The sequence below is a fragment of the Lepisosteus oculatus genome, chromosome 18 (genome assembly GCF_040954835.1).
Source record: "Lepisosteus oculatus isolate fLepOcu1 chromosome 18, fLepOcu1.hap2, whole genome shotgun sequence".
In the NCBI taxonomy this organism is placed as follows: Eukaryota; Metazoa; Chordata; class Actinopteri; order Semionotiformes; family Lepisosteidae; genus Lepisosteus; species Lepisosteus oculatus.
The window spans coordinates 6704238-6714231 of NC_090713.1; positions in this window are offsets into that span (position 1 = coordinate 6704238).

Consider the following 9994-nt stretch of genomic DNA (forward strand, 5'->3'; position numbering starts at 1 on the left):
TGGTTATTTTGGAAAAGTTTTCTGACTATATTTAGTTTATATACCTCATAAAAAGTTATAATTTTTTACCTTTTCTATGAATACTTGTGCTCGTTATCTCAGTAAAAAAATGCATACTTTTTAGAATTTGATTAATAGGGAATATAATATGGAATCGCGTAACTAAAGAAATAACGATATTAATTTAAGTATCTAAATATATGTATTTATATATCTGGTAGTATTACTGTATTCCACTTTCTTTGTAAACACGTTTTATTTTTAATTTGACTCATTCACGCATGATTACTTTCAAAATATTTTTAAGCTGTTTGGCTCAGCTGTGTTTTCAAGCAGCCTGTTGGTACAGCAGGTTTGCCAATAGGGGTTCTGTCTATGTGATCTAAGATCAATACCCAGGTCAGGCACACGTTTTTCTTCTAACAAAGACTATATTTTCATTTTTTTGTGTTTTTTATATATTATAACATATTCAATGTTAAGTGATATAACTAATGAAATAAAAACATGAATGACAGAGCCTGCAACCTACAGATTTAAAGATCATGATTTGTGAAAAATTTCACAGCTTTTATTAAAACAATATCTAGTATCTGGTTGCAGTTTTGGAAACCTTAGTTTGAATAAAGTGGATCCCAGGTGCAAGTGACTTCATAATGCGAGAAGGCATTATGCTACAGTATACTGTTTAGCATCAGTTGAAGCCTTCTGATGTATCTCAAAAACATTAAAATGTAACATAATATTGTGTGGCATGATGGGCAACCGATTCTTTTAATTTTAAAGAAAATCAAAAATAAGAAACAATAACGTGTGTGCCTCAAATAGACATTGCGTGGTTTTAAAATCCATGAAAAACAGGTGAATTTTCTTCCTTGTGATCAGCTTAGAATCTTAAGCTCTGTGAAGTTAACCCCCCAACACACAGCACAAACGATGAAACCCACCTCGTTCGTTAGTTCTACGTTTGTGCCGGTTTGTGCCGTTGAAAGTAGTGTTTGTGCTGCTTTCATTTCCGAGATATAGCGCCTTGTGTTTTCGGGGTCGTGACGAATAGATAGATCAGGAGTTTAGGAGCTTCTCCAGCTTTCTGTTGGTACCAGGCTAGGTAGTTGTTACTATACACTGCAGGACTGATCTTACAGCTCACAGTGATCCCCTGTCCAGGGAGAACAGATTTATATGCTGGAGTCGGAGTCACAGTAACCTGTCCGCTGGATTCTGAAAACAAGACAGAACACAATAAGTGCAGGAATTTAATAACTGGAATGCTTTAATTTATTTAACCTATTTTACACTTATCTGTAAAGCTTGCTTACATAATATGCTAACAGCTACTGTATATACTGTACTCCATCATAAATTTAAAAAAATGTTTACATCAACACCTAGCCAAGTATTAAATTATACACTGAGCAGAGATGAAGAGTGCCCAGAGGAAGATGGTGATGAAAGTCATTGTTGCTGTGGGTTCTGTTACCATGAAGGACAGTTCTCAGTCATGAAGTGTTAAACTCACAGGGCTATAAACACTCCCAGAGCACTGAAGCATGTGCTGCCAATGCAAAGTGTCTCTTCTATGCAAATTGTCTCCTGGGTTGAGCAGCACGTGTAGCCAGTCAGTGCTGGAAACACAGGCTTGGTTCTGTGTGTTGTGACAGAGCAAGATGAGCAGTTTAGGATTAACACTCCCAGGACAGCAGCACTAGACAGAGAGCAGCTTTATATGGAGCAGAGGATGAGACACAACTAGCTGAGCCCTTATTCCACTCAACACAGCTGGAATGGAGTGGAGTGTGGTGAGTCTGGTTAAAGCAGCACTTGGCTCTGTGTGCTCACAGTAGGACTGAAGGATTAAAGTAAGTAAATGTAAGTTGCCATTGTAAGACATCAGTTAACTTCTTCACTTCTTCTTAATGTTGAGTGACACAGGTGATTAAGTCCCTCTTCAAGTCCAGCACTTTGTGGGTGGAGCTGGAGAGCCAGAGATTGAACAGGAATTCGCTGATTTCAGGTAGAGACATTTAGGGAGTGTGCCCTCTGGTGCACCAAAGTGATTTCATTTTCTATGAAAACACATTTCATGGAACCTCCTCTCTACAAATTGTCTTAAAAAAATATATTTTCACCTAAAAATGCAGCTTGAAAAACTATTCCTATACATTGTGTTTCAAAATGGTGCTTATGCTCATCTTGACTACTTGGATAAAATGATAAAAGAAGGTCCAAACTGCTCAGAGACACAAGAGAGATAACTAATAAGTAGGCTAGAGGTTCATCTTGATTTCTCAGTTACAGCTAAAGTTAGCTAATTGGAAAGCTGTGGGTTGAAATCTCAGCTAGACTTTTGCTGTTCATCTAGATTGCTGCAGTAAAATGCTTGACAGGATCAATAGGCTGTCTTAATAGTGACAGCTAAATAAATTACTGAATTTTAATGATTCAAGATGCTCATCTTGAATGTTCTTGAATAGAATCGCCTTGAACATTGCAGCTGTGACAGCTTGTTCCACACACCTACACTTCTGTGTGTTGAGAGTTGCCTCCTGTTCTCAATAAAGCTCTTTCCATTCCCATTTCTTTCCCCATATCCAGCCTTCATCCAATTGTAGATCTTGACATTGAATATTTGATAATCTAAGACCCTTTTGGGATATTGAATTTTCAAACAGTCCTGATTCCTCTCCTGTGTTCTCTGTTTTCACTGTGAATAATGTCTGCAGCCCATCCGGCTTCATTCAACATGTTTTAGACACAATACTGTATTTCAACAGAAGCTGTCACACTTTACTGTCACACACTGGACAAAGGGATAGTGTCCTTAAAGAATGACAGGGCTAGCTGACAGGCGAAGAACCCTTTCAGAAAGAGCTTGGAAAAGCAAAACTTGTTTTGAAGTGCTTTATTTGTTTTAGTAAATGTACAGCAGGTATATTGGAAGTGTAAACAATACAAGTTTCCACCTCTAGAACTCACTGATCTTGTGCAAACCCTGAAAAATGCCTGAGACCCAAACATCACCTTCTATTTTCCCTAAAACTGCATTCCCCCTGAAGCATCTTAAATCCAGTAAAGCAACATGCTCCGTGGGTGTCCTGACATGAACATACAGTATTGTTACAAGTGGTGGGGTTTTGAAAAGTGGTGAATAACAGGAATTGAGTGAATGAATAAAGCAGTAAGTAAAATAAATAATCATAACCCCCAGCTTCTAAGGATTTCTTAAAGAATTAACCAGAGTGGTTGGTATGATTAGTTACATACATTCTTTGTTCTCTGTTTCGATGAGAACAGTAAAAATTCAGGCACACTGAGTTAAACAAATATTAACAATGACAATACAAACTGTACACTACACACATCATAAACACACAACACACAAGTTACTGTATTTACAAGTATACAGACTAGGCCTACAGTACATCCAGAACACCCAGATAACCCCAAACTGCTACTGAATACCTGGCTCTTTAATAATGCCAACAGAGGCCAAAGGAGAGATAAGCTGCCTTCTAAACTAAATAGAATACAGCTTGCACTTAGATCTCTCCCTGCACACCCTGATGCCACAGAATAAATGGGATCCCATCTCTCCATTCTAAAATGCACTCAATAAGCAGGAGAGGCAGTTTTAAACTGAGGGATTTTTCACTCAGGAATTCCAAGTTTCCTAAAAGCCACAGAATAGCAAGCTCTCTTAGCAAGATTCAGATACTGAACTCGAATCAGGACTTATCACATGATCTTGAAGTAGGGACTCTTTCCTGGCGCAAGTTTTAAGTTCTGTCTATTCCTGTTCTCTTTCTTCTGGTTTCCTGTTTTACCCTTTTCATCTTTTCTGTCCTCCTCTTGATCTGATCTTATATGGTGTCATTCTGGAGTTTTGATTGACATTTTACTCATTTACTCAGAACTTAATTAATGTAAACCAAGATAAACTTTAGGACTACTTTGATCACAGGATCTGGACTGTCAATGTCTCCAAAAACACCACCCCTACTTTGAAGCTGGAAATGTTTACACTGCCAGTTGTTAGACACTTTATCTAGATTCTTAGATACCTCCATTGTCCACAACCGCAGCCTCTAACAATATGTACAAAAAAAATATTTATTTTAACACAAACAATTTTAATATATGTCATGATATGTCAAGGATGATGAGCCCTAAATGCAGTTTTGTAGCTGACTGACTGCACCACCAGACACCTTGAAGGGTGCAATGACCCCCTTTCCCCTGTAACAGGCCCTGAAAGACTGTTGCCTATCTGTCACTGAGAACACGGCTGAGAGATAAGCTATTTTGTTTCTTTCTGTTTCTAGTTCAAAAATGGGGAAATTACTCCATCTAACGGCCATTCTGAACTCATGTCTCTCACTTTAGCATATTTATTCCTGTACTGTGGGTTGATCAGAACCCAGACTGAACATCTCCAAGCTTGTAACTGAACAGCTCAGTGCCCAACTACCAGCCCCTCTACCAAGTGTACAGGGTTTTTCTAAATAAAGGGAACATGATTGAGAATAAAAGTGTCATTTTGATTACGTCGATTTCCCATTAAATATGACCTTTGTGACGAATTGATTATTTCAATATTTTTTTGAACAGAAAGTATTAAATAAAACCTCAAAAATAAGTTACCAGATTCCAGAGTCAGGATCACTGCCTAATGCATGCAGGCTGTGGGATGGGCTGTAGATGGGCCCTGTCACACCTCCTCCACCCTATCCAACCACCTCCCAATTTTGTCCACCCTTGTTGAGCCCCAGACAGTGCAGAAGTCTCCTGCTGTAGGAGACCCAGTCATCTGGAGAAGCAGTTCTCTCTGCTGTCTGGAAAGTGGTAGTAAGCTTTGAGCCCTCAAGTGCCATGATTGTCACGATCATAATCCCTCCTCTTAAGGGCACTCCGGCTTTTTCACATTTTAGTTGATTTTGTTCACCTGCCTCCTATCCTGCCCCTCCTTATTTAAGCCAGACGCTCTCACTATTCTGGGCTCAGGATTGGAAGATGGACGCCCAGAAGCCCGCCTACCAGAGGGTCCAGGAGAGACCCGACGGCATAGGCTTCACCACGGCATCCTGACCATCTGGGTCCAGGGCTCAGAGAGCCTGGCCTAATTTTTCCGTTTTTATTCCCTGTCCCTGCATCAGATCCTGTTCTGGTTTTCAACCTTATCTTGTTTTTGTCTTGGATGGATCACCCGGTACTGGACTCTTGGACTTCGCCCTGGATTTCTCCCTGAACTCCTTTGGACTTGTCCCCCCCACCCCGAGCACCAGTGCACAGTCATCACGCCCCCCTGTTTATCAACATGCCCAGTTCCTCGACGTCTCCTCCCCATGTCTGTTTCCACTAACTTCCAGATTCAACCGTCTGCATAGGGTCCTGACCAAGGCATTGCTATAATGATCACACCTAGGCAGCAGAAGAGCTGCTCTCAATGCAGTTAATTTATATTGGTTGAGCTCAAGGGTTACTAAAAATTAGATAAATATATGTCACAATAAGTGTCAACAGTTGAAGAAAGGTCAAGGCTCAGAAGATTAATTGAGTTTGTACACAGTATATAGTGGCCAGTGATTTTGTCAGTTAAGAAGTGTTTATCTTTCTCCAGTGAGTCTGTTTCCTCTTCCTAATCAAAGTCTTCAAAAGTAAAAATTGGGGCAGGTGATGATTAAAAAATGTGTCACTGAGGGACATACTGACCCCATCCAGCTGTGGTAGGTCTGAAGTTGTTCTCTGCTTCAGTTTTCTTTAATTCCTGTTGATGAGCCAGAGCAGCAGTTTTTCTATGGGTGTGCATCACTGTGTGAACACAGGACCACTCTAACAGTAATAATCTCCTGCATCTTCAGCCTGGACTCCTGTGATGGTCATAGTGAAGTCAGTTCAGATGCCTGCCTGCCACTGAAATGCTCAAATATATATGATATATGTAACCTTATATATCAGGAGTTTCATAGTTTCCCCAGGTTTGTGATGGTACCAAGTAAAACAAGGGGTTGGTGTATTATAAATAATATATTTATATATAAATAATAAAATATACCTGAGAGGCTTATTATACACAGTTTCACATTTGAAACATTTAAAATGACATTTCTGCTAATTACAAATCTTGTATTAATTAATTTGCTACTTGCCACAAGTACAGACAACAAGTGTCCCTATGAAGACACTGATAAAAGTCATTGTTGCTGTGGGTTCTGTTGCCATGAAGGGCAGCTCTCAGTCATGAAGTGTTAAACTCACAGGGCTATTAACACTCCCAGAGCACTGAAGCATGTCCTGCCAATGCAAAGTGTCTTCCTTAATTAATTAACCAAGCTGAGCTGTAAACACATTTGTGCACTGAGGTCTGTGAAGAAATGTCTGGTGGAACCTGGTTCTGCCTCATTGTGCAATAAACACAACTTCATAGCAGGAATATTCCAAGAGTTCCTTTTGTTAATGAACCTGAGGGCTTAGTTTACCTTATGTTTTCATGCAGATGTAGTTCATGTTACCTGATGGCATTCAGTTTGTGATCTTGTTGTATTCTAATGGCATTTGATAGTTACATAGATATGTTGCTCATTGTTTTGGTTAGTGCTGCCTATCAGGCAACACCAGGTTAAATTATAAAATGCAATGCAGTTTTCCAGTAATTCCAGTAGAGGTCACTTTTGCAAACTAGAAATACACTGACTTTCAGTACTTTGGCTCCCCTTCTCTCACACTTTGAGTGGCTCATCTTAGTCAACAAATAATGATAAAAATAGACTTCAGATCCACACACAGATCACATTTCTGATTTTATGGGTTATATACTGATAAGTATCAGATTTAGTATTGTATATTGATCTATTTATGTATATTTACTCGATATAGATATACTGTAGTGTATTGCATTGTAGTCAATGATTAAATTTATTTGCAAAAAAGGAAATTGTATAGTAAGAGTTTTAATGGTGTAGTGGAGATGTGAATACAGTTTGCCCTGATTGACAACTGTTAGATGTTTGAAGGCCACATTGTCTCACAAATACCTGAAAGCAAGCTATTTGTAGGTTGAAAGGATTACAGTATTTAGATACAGTATACACTTCTGATACAGTTTACATTTAAAATCTAAAACCTCATTGCTTAAACTAGTCATCTACAGTATCTATGACATGTGAAGCATTCTGGAAACACTCCAGTAGTCAAACTACATCTGTGGTATCAGTCACACTTTTCAGATACTGAATGAGAAGTTTAAACACTGCAGAAGGAACTAAACAAGCAAACTGCCACAAAGAGATTGAACTGACACCACCAGGATCAGGGAGCAGTGTACCTGGTTTGTCAGAGAAACACAGAGACACAGTCTGATACATTTCAACTCTCTCATCTGAGGAATTCCTCCCAACAACACAACAACTGACAGATTTTCTCCAACTCCTCTCTCTAAGATGAGATGTGTAACAAAATTCAATTTGATATTTCATGAGCACAGATATGCATTTCTACAATGTGAGCTACTATACAGAGTTTCTTGTCCCGATCTCAGTCCCCTCTAAACTCTCAGAGCTCTCAGAAAGGTCCCAGTCAGAGCCAGGGAACTAGGAATCCTCAGGGAGCTCAGGCTAACGGAGTGAGGATCTCCGGGCATCGGAACGGAATCAGGATGCCTGGCTCCCTAGGAAGGAATAAAAAGGATCTGCTGGGGAGCTGGAAGAAGAGGGAAAGGAAAGTAACCCAGACAGCCCAGGAGAAAGGGGTTAGGAATAGAAAAGAGTCTGATGTAATAACAGGGGCTGGCCAGAGCTGTACTCAGACTATAAAACATCCTGCAAAACTGCTGGGATTCAGAGCACCACAGGGATACACCTTGTGTGTGTCTTTGGTGCTCTTCGGAAACGGCCTTTTTTTATATGAATTAAAACCCATTTCAAACCATTGCTAATCTGTGCTGTAATTTACTGCATCTCTGCAGAGTGTATGGCATAAGAACTTATTCTAGTATAACGGTGAAACTTAAAAAGGCCAAAGATTTACATTTCTTTTCCTATTCACTTTGAAAATCTAAGATTAATGATTTGTAATAAATTGAACTAATATCATTGCATTTCCTCCAGTACCAGCACATACAAACTCCACACAGACAGCACACCAGATTCAGAATTGAACCCAGGGCACCAGCACTGCAAGGCACAATAGTAACCACTGTGCCATCATGCTGCCATATCTACTAACTTAGATACATTTGAATTTTATGTGTAAAAATGTAAAATAACAAACATCTACAGCACTTACATATATACTCAAATATAATATAGATTTGTACATTATGTACAAACCCAGTGTTGTTCAGTTCTCCTGTAGCACCTCTGCTGTTCTTCTTAGTCTCAGACCTGCTGATGAGCCAGAGCAGTTCTTGTAGAGCTGAGGGAGGTTTTTGTACAGACGTGTATCACTGTGTGAGAGGCAAGCTGTTACTCTGCTGACAGTAATAATCTCCTGCATCTTCAACATGGACTCCAGTGATTGTCAGTGTAAAGGCTGTTCCAGACCCACTGCCAGTGAATCGATCAGGAACCCCAGAATAACGGTTTGTTGCATAATAAACCAGGAGCTGTGGAGCCTGACCAGGTTTCTGTAGGTACCAGTTCAGGTACTTACTAATAGACTGACTGGCTGTCAGGTGATAGAGACAGAGCTTCCTGGGAGAACAGTCTGAGCTGGAGACTGAGTCAGAACAATCTGCCTACTGGACCCTGGAGAAGGAATAGTTATAGATAAGAGAATATTAATAATTGATTATTATAAACAATTATGTTTTGTTTTACATGAGAAAAAAAAAACATTGCTATAATTTTCATTCAGTTATCAGCAAGTTTTATTGTATCCCAAAATTCAGAATAATCTGAATCACAGAATGCAAGAATTATCTTTAATCCTCACCTTGAGCAAAGAGCCCCAGTGTCCCCAGCAGTAGAATCAGTGGCATCATTGTCCTGTGTGTGTCAGTGACTCTGAAAGGGCTGAACAGTGACTGATCCACACTGTGACTCTTAAAGTGTTTGGAGCAGTGAGGCGGCACAGGTATGCAAAGCCCCTTCCTGTATACAAATCCTGTCACAGACAGTTAGAAGTTATCTGAGCTGTGAAAACAGATGGAGTTTTTATAGGAGTCTGTCTTTGAATTACCTCTGTTCTACCCCATTCAACGAGTAAGCTCAACACTTGTGGAGCTCTTGAGTTTTGTGGAATATCACAACTGAATTATTTGTATGATGTGAGAAATATTAATTATATGATATGATAAATTATAAATCTAGTGATTTGCATATATTAGGATAATTAGTATAAATACTTGGACAGCCTTTATGCTGTCACATATTCATTGATTTCTATCCATCCATTTTCTAACTGCTTTATCCAATACAGGGTTACGGGCAGTTGGAGCCTTTCCCAGCAGGAAATGGCCACAAGACAAGATACACCCTGGACGGGACACCAATCCATTGCAGGACTCACACAGACACACTAACCTACTCAAACCGTGGCTAATTTTCCCAGAAACCAATTAACTTACCAGTATGTTTTTGACCTGTGGGAGAAAACCAAACCTCCCGGAAGAAGCCTATGCAAACACAGAGAGAACATAATGTAGCGCTTTCGCCATGTGCTGCGACTGAAGAGCGCCAGGCTGGGGTACGTGGTGAGGGGCAGGACGGGAGTAGTAGTGGTCAGGACAGGGACTAGGAAAGACCAGTGTTGCTGACCAATTGCAAAATGGGTGTACGGAGTGGTGAGATCGCCCGGATTCTTGTAAATAGTTCCCTGGTTTCGCACCCCTGTTATACTTGTACCCAATTACCACCCTATCCCTGTGTAACTACTCGAATAGACTCCAGCGTGTTGCTCTCTCTCTCTTGCTCTCTCTGGCGCTCATTCGTTCTCTCTCACTCTCTCTCTCTGCTGGCGCATGGGTGCGGGTGTTGTGCTGGCTGTGCGAAAAATAAAA